Below are 12,425 nucleotides of genomic sequence, written 5' to 3' on the forward strand. Positions count from 1 at the left end.
TATAATTAAATGGATGAAAATTAAAATAAGAAAATACAATAAATGCGTATAAATAAATGATACAGCCAACAGTAGAAAAAGAGCAGAAAAAAATTAATATTTAACTTAATAGAAACTGAAAATTTTGTAAATAATAGACATATTTATAGCAAGGCCGTAGCCATGTCTTGGGGGACCTTTTTTTTTCGGGGGGTGGGGGGATTATTATTATTTTTTTTAATTATAAATAATATTTTTTAATAGAAGGAATTAAAGGATTAATTCTGCTTCTATGCATGTAGTTTTATAAGGTCATGTTAATTGAGCTATATGATGATATATAACTATATGAAATTGAAATCCTGATGTTGAAACTTTAACTGCCCTTTGCTTTTTAATGCTCATTATTATTATTATACTATAATAATTTTTATTATTTTATATTAAATTGTCTATACACACATTATATATATATATATATATATATATATATATATATATATATATATACACACACACACACACACACACACATATAATATCTTAATCTTTACCTTCATTTCAATGTATTATTCTTATTTACTATCTTTTTGCCTCGTGTAATTCATTTTTATTAATTATATTTTATATAATGTTTTTACATAATATTATGTATTATTTTATATTAGTAATATAATACTAGAATAGTAATATTAAAATATTAATATTAGAATGTTATATACTTTTTATTTTACTTGATCATTATTCTTATTACATACTCATTTGCTTTTCACTGCCATTAAATTGATTTGTTTATAATTTATTTTTTTTATTTAGCATTATTGTACTCAATATACTTTTCATACTTAAAATTTTCTATATTAGTAATCTAGCAGGTCAAAATCATATTAATTTTTTATAGTATGTTATTCTTTATTTTTATTACTTTTACCCCTTTTTTTTTTTACAAACTTACACTTATTAACTTCTCTTTTATTGATCTATTGTTTTTGTTCATTTTATGTAATTTTATTTTGTTATTTTATAATAAAATTAGTCATTTCTATATTGTAATACCACAATATTCATAATCAAAAGTAATGTTATACTATACATTGTACTTTATTAGTTTACTTTATCTTTTTTATTATGCTTTTCTTTTTCATTCGTTATTTTATTTTTATTAGATATTTTATTGATAGCATTAATATTTAATTTAGCATTGTTTTAATATATTTTAAATCAGATTATGTATTTTATTTAAAAAAAAAATGAATATAGTAAGTTGCATGTAAAATCATATTATTTTGGCTGTAAATGCAGAGATCTCGTTTCTCTTTTATGATGGAGGAGGCGGAGGGGACACCGGAAGTGAACGTCATTGACACAGGAATGGGCCAAAATGAGCAGCACCAGAGCAGGATGACAACCAGTTCTTGAGAGGAAAATGTCGTTGTGTGTTTTATTTGTGCTGGTGGGATGATTTGTGTCTTCAGAGGTCGTTTCTAGGCATTGCAGAGGTAAGAGCGTCACATCTTTACGATTACAGCGCGAGACTCTCACTCCATCACCGCGCGCAGCTTCACATGATCACATTTCACTTCAAACGCTCCATTCAAAGCAGCTGTCAGTTATTTTGATCAGTATTACTCCGTGAACGGGTTCATGTGTGTTGTTTTACAAATATACCCGTCCATGTATGTCTGTTGTAATGACTGTGAACCTATGCTGTGAACAGGTTTCAAGGTATTATTTTCATCCAGTCCTTGAATAGAAGTGAGATGCGTGGAGATTTTCTCTCAGCCCCGCTACTTTATTATGCTGTGGGGTTTATTTGGGCTTTTGTAGATTGGTGCTTCTGTTTAAACGCTATTTAATAACACATACACTGATACACGAGACATTACTGTGCTCAGGATTGAGCCGCACACACATTCAGGCAAGATGTGCTTCTTAGAAACATGTTTGTTTCTGTTAAAACTGCTCGTGTTTACAGATTGTGTTCTAGTGACACTGTTTGTCGCGACTCTGATCATTAACATGCTTGTCACTGATGTTTAGGCCCTGCTGCCTTCAGTATACAGTCACAGAGATGGGGATGTTGTTCAACATGTCAGTCAATAGATAATGCTTTTGGTATTGGCACAGAAACACTTTGTTTTGGTTTGCACTGCCAACATCACATGCTTTCTTGAGTGAGAGGAAAAGTTTACCCACAAAAGGAAATTCTGTCAGCATTTACTTGCATGTTGTTCCAAAACTGTATGGCTTTCTTTTGAAAAAGAAAGCTTCAAAAGGATGCTGAAAACACCATAAAACTTTCATAGAAGTTCATATGAATCATGCATGTTGAAAGTCAGTTTTTTAAAAAATTATTATTATTTAGCTTATTTAGAGAAAAAATGTGTAAATTTAGAAAATGAGCGATGGTTTCTCTAGATAAGACCCTTATTCCTTGTCTGGGATCATGTAGAATGCTTTGAAGCTGCAATGAAACTGTAATTTTAACCTTCAACCATTTGGAGGCCATTGAAGTCCACTATATGGAGAAAAATCCTGGAATGTTTTAATCAAAAACCTTAATTTCTTTTCGACTAAAGAAAGAAAGACATGAATATCTTGGATGACATGGGGGTGAGTAAATTATAAGGAAATTTTAATGTGAAAGTGAACTAATCCTTTACATTATAAAAAGATTTAAAGGATAAAGATAAAAGTTCCAGATCTATTGTATTTATTAAGTAACCAATTTGCAAATAATATTAGACACAAATAAGTTGAATTTATGAATTACATTAATCATATTAATCAAATAATAGCATGTTTTTAATTCAAAACGGCAAAATTTCATAATGTTAAGTAGTATGCATCACTGGATATTACTGTCGGTCGCTAAATATTTCACTTTCACTGCTAAAACGAAAGCATCGCATTGGAATTCGCACTTGTCTACTAAGCCCCGCCACCTTTGATTTGATTGGTCAGCTCACTCATTCTGACAGTGATGAGCGCTGTTAGATCGCTGAGGCAGACCAGCCTAAAAATTTAACTTTTAAAACTTTTTGTCATCCTAACCACAAACAGAAATTTGGACATTTATACTAAATATTTTCCCACTCAGTGACTATGGTGGCTATGGCCCTGATTTATAGTATTACTTTTTCACAGTACAAATAGAGTTTTTGCAAGATACTATATAGAAGTTTTTTTAAATTTTGGGATGGGGTCCATTGCGCAATAGGATCATAGTATTACTTTTTCACAGTACAAATAGAGTCTTTACAAGATACTATATAGAGGCTTTTTTAAATTTCGGGATGGGGTCCATTGCGCAATAGGATCATATTTGGTGGTGACCTACATGGAGTCTAAAAAATTTTAATTCTTCTTATAATTAGGCTAATTCCCATTCGTATAATAGATTTGTGTTATGAAGAAACCAAAATTCACTGTAAATCTTCACATGAACCCTGGATCTACTTTTTTCTTCTTCTCGTTTTTAAGAGTTCATGGGAAATGTAAGTCTAATTTGTGAACATATCATTCAGACATCACTACTTCTGTCATGAACTTATAAAGGCCCATTCACACCAACAATGATAACGATAAAGTAGGGCTGTCAACGCTAATGCATGCAATTAATTCAAAATCCTTAATGTGGTAAAATAATTTAATGCAAATAAATTACTGAAGCACGTGAAATTGCGTTGTTAACTTTATTTATGTCATGCAGTTACATGATCTTAGAAGTTGGGAGATTATCAAACTGAGCATCTACAATGGCAACAGCTCTTGTTGTAACCCTGGTAGATGGAAATTTCTATTCAAACCCTTTAACCCGATTTCGCTTCTCCGTTTGCGATAAGATCATTTTAAGCCGCTAATCTCTTGATGCGCAAATAAACCGTGTATGTGCGCTCTTGATGACCTGATCACACATTGCATTTATGCAAAGACACATTTCAGTACATCCATGTTGTTTCCACAAACATTCAGAATGCTGTTTTTATCTGTTGTGTATATGTTAGTAATTTTGTAATTAATTTTTCATTTTTTTTGGTGTGTGCGCACGCTTTGGTGTACATAAATGTATAAATTATATGGACTCCTTATATCATTTGTTTATTTGGTTTCCTTTTGGGGTCTCCAAGTGTCCTTATTTGTAAATTTACCTTAGCTTGCAGAAAATACAGTTTTGTTAGAATCACCTTTCAATCTGATAATTTAGTGGATATAGCAAATAATGACAAAATGAATAAATTATGTATTCTTAATTTCAAGAATAATCACGATTAAATTCAACAAAAGGTTGTGATTAATCTATTAAAGCAGAACTCAGTAAGATTTGCGAAGCTCCCCCTACAGGTTCCTTGAGTGAATCACACTGTCGTAAATACTCCAAGCACAGCTCTGGACTACAACGACTACAACGCTCACCAGCACAGTAGTTTTGCAAATACAGTACAAGAAATTTCGATGGAGGTGGGTAATTTTCAAAATTGACTTATAAAGTCATAATATATACATATTGTTTTTGAATTACCGTAAAGCATTTTCTCACTCTCGCGTGAACGTGAACATGAGGCGAGATTGTGTCGGGTCGGCGCAGTTCAACTTGCAAGTGCTGTTTTCTGGCATAGACGTGCCAAAGGGGGTTGGTGCATGCCTCAAACACACCACTACAAGTCAATTAACCAGCGTAAGGACTTTTTATGAAAAAAAAAAAACTATTTATGAAGGTAAAAAAGTTACTTAGTTCTGCTTTAAATATTAATTATACACTATATTGCCAAAAGTTTAGGGACGCCTGCCTTTACATGTACATGAACTTTAATGACATCCCGTTCTTAATCCGTAGGGTTTAATATGGAGTTGGCCCACCCTTTGCAGCTTAAACTCTTCTGGGAAGGCTTTCAACCAGGTTTAGGAGTGTGTTTATGGGAATTTTTAACCATTCTTCTAGAAGCGCATTTGTGAGGTCAGGCAGTGATGTTGACGAGAAGGCCTGGCTCGCAGTCTCCACTCTAATTCATGCCAAAGGTGTTCTATTGGGTTGAGGTCAGGACTCTGTGCAGGCCAGTCAAATTCCTCCACACCAAACTTGCTCATCCATGTCTTTATGGACCTTGCTTTGTGCACTGGTGCGCAGTCATGTTGGAACAGGAAGGGGCCATCCCCAAACTGTTCCCACAAAGTTGGGAGCATGAAATTGTCCAAAATGTCTTGGTATGCTGAAGCATTAAGATTTCCTTTTACTGGAAAAACAACCCCACACCATAATCCCCCCACCACCAAACTTTACACTTGGCACAATGCAGTCAGGCAAGTACCGAGGTCTGTAGCTATTGACTCTGCAGAAAGTTGGCGACTTCTGCGCTGACCCCGCACTGTGATTTTACGTGGCCTACCACTTTGTGGCTGAGTTGCTGTTGTTCCCAATTGCTTCCACTTTATGATACCACTAACAGTTGACCGTGGAATATTTAGTAGTGAGGAAATTTCACGAATGGACTTATTGCACAGGTGGCAACCTATCACAATACCATGCTTGAATTCACTGAGCTCCTGAGAGCGACCCATTCTTTCACAAATGTTTGTAGAAGCAGTCTGCATGCCTAGGTGCTTGATTTTTTTACACCTGTGGCCATGGAAGTGATTGGAACACCTAAATTCAATGATTTGGAGGGGTGTCCCAATACTTTTGGCAGTATAGCGTACGATTAAATGTAATTATCTTTTATAGTAGGGCTGGGACGATACATCGATTCTCAGTCGATAAAATTAATCTGGATCGATCCTGATATTTTCTCTCTCTAGTCGTTTCTGAGCTTAGTTTTAACAGCAGATGGCGCTCTAGGCTACGCACACTCAAATGCTCACAAAAAAGACTGCTGGACAGCGCTTGTGCGTTCGGGTCATGTAAGTGGTTATATATACTTTCACCTCGGCTCAGAATGCTTTTATGATGCAAGATTTGTAATTCGCTTCAACCTTTTCAAACTTTATGAATGATTATTTTAGGTTTAGGTGGTGTGTGTGCAAAGGAACTGGAAGCAGACAGTGTACGTATGGTAGTGCCATCTGCTGTGTAAAAACTAAGCTCAGAATCTATTCGAGAGAGAATCGCGATACATCGGAAAATATCAGAATCGCTCTAGATTCTTCGTATTGCAAATCGAGATTCGATGTAGGGCTGGACAATTATGACCTCAAATCGAAACCTCGATTAAGTGAACATTTTACCTTAATTACTTAATGTTTCTAAACTACTTTAGTGATAAATCACAGGACAGCGCTGACAACTAGTTTCTGCGTTCCTCTCTGTGCGCACAATCTTCACGTTTTGTGCAGATACTGTATGTATGAGTGTTTGTGTCACAATTCAGTTGCGTGAGCACAGTAGCTCAATATAATAATAATAATACACATCTGATTGTCTAATCACTTGAATGTCCAAACTGCCACACCATAAACACATACAACTGACAAAGTTTGTGAATATGCAAGGCTCACCCACCGCTCGCATGCCGTCTCTGTGTGTTGACTCGGCGTTCTCCTCCGTGTTGCTTCCATGCCATTCACTGGACGGGCGGAGTCATGTGACTACACATGCGGTAATATGTTTTAAAGTGGGAAGTATTAACAGGATTAAAAAAACGAAAGTAACCAACATGGGAAAATTACGTTGGTTAGAGTTTCTGAATTTCAGTTTCGAATACTTTTTGATTAATCGTCCAGCCCTAATTTGATGTATTGTCCCAGCCCTACTTTATAGTAAGGCTGTCAATAGAAAAAAATTTTAATTGCACCCTTTTGTGCAATTAATTGTGATTAAACATTTTAACCTATTGACAGCCTTACTATATAAGATAACTATATTAGCATCCACAACAACGCACAGTAACGTTCTGTTTTTTTAATAAAACACTGTGTTCGTGGTCATCTAGTTTAAAATGTTGACTCTTCGTATTTATGATTCTTTATCCACTGCCTACAACGTGCTGGATCCTTCACTAGAAAACAGATAGTAACTCACTCCCGCTAAACGTTTACTTTTTGAATTCTTGCACCCAGGAACAATAGTGGACACCATCATGACTAAAAGTTTGCTAAAAAGTATTTCCTACTAAAGCAAGATGGTAAGAAGTATTTCCTACTAAAGCAAGGTGGTATTTGAGTCTGGTGAGTGTATCCATAGCAGACTGGTGGCCTTGGATGGCAACATGCCCAGTGCATTATGGGTGTTGTTTTCCTACCTATTTGGCAAAGGGAAGACAACAGTTTTTCTCTGTTTTCTCTAGTCAGGTAGCACTGATTTAAAAAAAAATAATAAATAAATAAAAAATCCTGTCTTTCTACTGAATAAGGCAGCCAAGTTTTATTGAAAGCAGTGAAGTGTCCCTTTAAATGGTGCCACATTAACATTTTTGTCTTCATTGGCATTAAGGGGCCAAACTTGTTCACTAGAATGGCTGTGCACATTATTTTGGCCATGTAATGAACATTATGCAATGCTTGTCTGGTGTGATAATCTGTCTGCTTCCTCTTAAAAATAAGATTTCTGATGTCTGCAGTAAAAACAAGCGTGTTCCTCTTTCATGTTCAAACGTCTTCCTGCGCTGAGAGAAACTTTTGAAAAGACCCGAAGCCACAGATGGAGTTAACCAGTTAGGTTTAGCAATGTTTTTAAAACAACAGAATTGTGCTGTCATTCAAATTCATTTAGTTTCACTCTTAAAAATAAGGGTTTCAAAAGGGGGTTTTCAGTGATGCCATAGAACTATTTTTGGTTCCTCGAAGAGGAAAGGTTCAGTGAACAGTTCTAATTAGAACCATTTTTTCTTAGTGTGAAGAATCTAAAGATCTAAAGAACCTTTTTGCATAAAGAACCTTTTGAGGAATGAAAAGTTTTCTACATGGAACCATAGATGAAAATAAAGAACCTTTATTTTTAAGTGTGTATGTGAGTCACTTTGCATGTGCCAATAACAAAACCATTTCTAAGTAGTGTTGACTGTGATCTCAGCAGACGTTGATGGCTGTTTGCAGTCATATCAGACAATATGCTACAAACTCAACATAAGTGTTTATATTGCATATATAAACAGACACAGTATTACAGGAAATTTAGAGGTGCTTTACTAGCACATTTTTCTGCTGTATCTATGTCATCTTAACTGGCATTTGAGTAAATGCTAGTGATTCCATCATTTCATAGGGGTCTGAAAATGCTGATTCATCACCAAGCAACAGTCACCTAGGCGATACTTCCATGACAACAGAGAGAGAGAGAGGTGGTGAAAGTTGTGTAAGTGTTTCTTTTATGAAACGCAGCAGTGTAATGACACATGGATTTAGAGCATTTACATTTCATTCAAACAGCAGGACAAAATCATTTAATCTGCAGGTCCATGTGAACAGATCACTCATAAACGCAGGGAACAGTTTAAATCGGGCATAACAACTTGCTTAATGTGTGTAACTACACATTGTTATATAAACAACAGGTTAGTATAGATTGATTTTAGTCTTACTAAATTAGCAGTTTTGGCATCATTTTCAAAAAGTGTAACAGTTCTTCTTGGCTTAATAACTTTAATTTGATAATATTTTGTGGTCTGTTTCAGAACATGTTAGCTCCTGCTCTTCATATCTGCTCTCAGCATCTTATCAGATTCATTTGACGCCGCGCTTCATTTACACTCTGTTTACACAGAGTGTCTCTTGCTGACATCACTTTGTTGTTGCTATGGTGACCTAATCCACATGCTCACTGTAAGATCAAGATTTTTGCTGATGTCACCAGCGCAGCATGTCAGTCACCCGTGTGCCAGGATCTAAATCAGGACCCATCAGGGCTGGCCAACATACTTCCTGGGAAATTTATTTTCATAATTTATTTTCTTAAAATAATAGAAAAAAAAATCTAAATATTTTATTAAAAAAAGATATTAGGTTATGACACAATAAAATTAAATAGATCAATACATAAAAAATTAATAATACATATTTTGGTATAGTTAAGGTATAGTTAGTTATTTATATTTCATTTAAAAAAATTGTATTCATAATATAAAAAATGCAATTTTTATTACTTAATATTTTGAGTGCCATTCGAGTAATTCAGTAATCAATGCATGATTTTTTCTTTATCATAATAATGCACCGGTCCTTTAAACTGTAAGCTTTGAGAACAGTTTGTTCCTCCCAAACCCTGCAGAGGCTCTCGGATCTCTGAGCATAAAAAAACTCTCAAATTGAAGTAAATCAATTAAATTTCTTGCTTCTACTAGATTTAAACTGGGCTGTGATCCAGACAGTTTGATCCTTCACAGAGCTGCTCTTGTACTCCTGCCCTGTGGCCAAAGAACAACTAGATTCCTGAATCTCATGATTTGTCTGCAAAATTAACTTATTACCTAAAACGTCCTCTTCATTCAGTAAAAAAGCACGAAGGAAAGGAAATGAAAAGCATGTAGAAAACAAAAGATCTATGCATTTAACCATAACAACAACATTTATTTATTTTATTATATTTATTTATAATATTATTATTATTATTATTATTATTATTCAAATCTTTGACACAAGTAATATTAATCATTAATAATTTATTATTATTTAACAAACAAATATTTATATTTATTTATATTAGCAACATTTAATAATAATATTATTATTTATAATTTTACTATTATTAATCAAACCTGTATGACCCAAATATTTATTTATTATTATTATTACTACACAAAAATAATGGTATTTAACAACAAAAATATGATAAAAATATTTTTTTAGCTATTGTTTATATTATTTAAAAACAACAATAAAAAAATTATTAAAAGTAAAAAAAAAAAATCCTTTTCACATCATACTGTCTTCATGTCACTTTGGAGTAGAATTTCAAAACATGCTCTGATGCTCATGGATGTTGCCATTGTAAAACTGATTAATTATTTCCACCATTGTTAATGATTTCAGTCCAGCAGAGGCTGTAACTCTGCACACGATGACTCGTGATTCGTCTTAGACCCACATACTGAGATAAGAGAAGCAAAACTAGAGGAGAGAGAGAGGAAAAATAAGGGAGAGAGAGAGTGACACTGAGTATTAGTTTTTTTTTTTTTTTTGTTGTTGTTGTTTGTTTTTTAAATATCCATATTTAAAACTCTAAACCATAATCACTATAATCACTTTATAGACTAACACTTTAAAGTGTACAACAAACTCTAAGAGCAAAAAACCACAACAGCCACATCCATGAGATCGTTTAAACTGAAATGAATTTCATGTCATAGAATGTCATAAGTCAATTTCAGATGAGTGCAGAATATCATCCTAATCTGAATTATTTCATGCAATGGAGAAGTCAAGAAATTCGAGTACTTTTTGGAACATTTGAAACACTCTCTATAGATCACAACAGGAAGAGCTGGCCATTCAAAATGGAAACATGTGGAGGACACACTCTGAAAATCTGTACAGAATACAATAAAAAATTGAAGACCAATCAGAATTCCCAATCACAGCTAACAGATAATACATGTATTAAAACCCAACCACAAGGCATAGAATATTAAACAAAATTATCAAATACACCAATGACAAATTCAAAACCACAATAATCAAATTATTCAACATTGTTTTGAGTGTAGGATGTTTTTTCCTGACGCCTGGAATCAAGGCCTGATTACATCCATCTTCAAACAAGGAGACAAATTTGAGCCAAACAATTACAGAGGCGCATATGTCAATAGCAATTTAGGAAAAATATTCTAATATGAAGGACATGTTACGGATGCTGGTAGAGATGAGGCTGATACGGATTTCCACAATACGAATGATATGTTTATTCAACAGAAAGCAGGGAACACCAAACATACATCTTAACAAAACAGAGAACGGACAAGGAGTGCAGGGAGTGAGTGCATTATAAAGGGAGTGCAGATGATAGAGTCCAGGTGCAGGTGATCTGTGATGAGGAGCTGACGAGGGAAGTGAGTGCAGGTGACGAAACAGGAGGATCATGGGAAATGGAGTCCAGGGAAACAAGGGATCTGTAACAGTACCTCCCCCTCCCGGTAGGCGCGTCCTCGCGCCGTAGATGTAACAACCGGGAGGGGGGCGGGCGCCCTGGAGACCTCAAACCGGAGCAGGGGGATGAGTAGACTGGAGTGGAGGTCTCCAGGGCGGGCTCAAAAGCCATGGCGGGTCAGGAGCCGAAGGCAGCCATGGCGGGTCAGGAGCCGAAGGCAGCCATGGCGGGTCAGGAGCCGAAGGCAGCCATGGCGGGTCAGGAGCCGAAGGCAGCCATGGCGGGTCAGGAGCCGAAGGCAGCCATGGCGGGTCAGGAGCCGAAGGCAGCCATGGCGGGTCAGGAGCCGAAGGCAGCCATGGCGGGTCAGGAGCCGAAGGCAGCCATGGCGGGTCAGGAGCCGAAGGCAGCCATGGCGGGTCAGGAGCCGAAGGCAGCCATGGCGGGTCAGGTGCAGCGGGCAGCCATGGCGGGTCAGGTGCAGCGGGCAGCCATGGCGGGTCAGGTGCAGCGGGCAGCCATGGCGGGTCAGGTGCAGCGGGCAGCCATGGCGGGTCAGGAGCCGAAGCCTTCGAGGCGTTGAGCCCAGGCGTCGCTGAAGGACTGGCGGGTGATGGCGGAACCGAAGGCTCCGCCGACCGGAGCGCAGCCGGGGCTCCAGAAGGCCGCAGTGGAAGCAGGAGGACAGCCAACAAAACGAACACCGGGGGGAGTGAGGAGGCCAACTGGAACTGAGGGACGGAGTGACGGAGCGGAGACGGAGGAGTGTAGTCCAGAGGGGAGGGCAGGCCGACGAGTGAACAAGGTGTGAGTGGAGGCAGGATGGATACTGGTGAAGCTGGTGGACTGATGGACAACGGTGGAGCAGAGGGAGGTTGGAGCCGGGGTGAAGGTAATCGCCCAGAGGTCCGAGGTGGAGATCTGGGCGAGGGGGCTTGAGGTGAAGGTTCAGTGCTGAGACATATGGACGGAGGCGGGAGAGGGAGGCAGGGAGGGGAAACAGTCTTTGGGCTGGAGGTTTCAAAAACACAGTTCATAGGAGCAGTTGGTTCGGCGGCGGCGGCGGCTGGAGCGGCTGGCTCGGCGGCGGCGGCTGGAGCTGAGGGCTCGGCGGCGGCGGCGACTGGAGAACTTTGCTCGGCGGCGGAGGCGACTGGAGAACTTTGCTCGGCGGCGGAGGCGACTGGAGAACTTTGCTCGGCGGCGGAGACTGGAGAACTTTGCTCGGCGGCGGAGACTGGAGAACTTTGCTCGGCGGCGGAGACTGGAGAACTTTGCTCGGCGGCGGAGACTGGAGAACTTTGCTCGGCGGCGGAGACTGGAGAACTTTGCTCGGCGGCGGAGACTGGAGAACTTTGCTCGGCGGCGGAGACTGGAGAACTTTGCTCGGCGGCGGAGACTGGAGAACTTTGCTCGGCGGCGGAGACTGGAG

The 12,425-nt window shown here is 37.9% G+C and overlaps 1 protein-coding gene across 3 annotated transcripts in view; it reads left to right on the plus strand.

Moving 5' to 3' along the window:
• Positions 1-1,345: 1,345 nt before the first annotated feature.
• The window catches only part of clcn3 (chloride channel 3), a 104,480-nt gene continuing 93,400 nt past the window's right edge, over positions 1,346-12,425 (plus strand). For all 3 annotated transcript variants that reach the window (XM_067399851.1, XM_067399848.1, XM_067399856.1), the window contains exon 1: positions 1,346-1,478. The gene's annotated coding sequence lies outside the window, so the exon portion shown is untranslated. The remainder of the gene's footprint in view (positions 1,479-12,425) is intronic.

Source organism: Chanodichthys erythropterus, chromosome 11, assembly GCF_024489055.1.
Source record: "Chanodichthys erythropterus isolate Z2021 chromosome 11, ASM2448905v1, whole genome shotgun sequence".
Classification (NCBI taxonomy): domain Eukaryota; kingdom Metazoa; phylum Chordata; class Actinopteri; order Cypriniformes; family Xenocyprididae; genus Chanodichthys; species Chanodichthys erythropterus.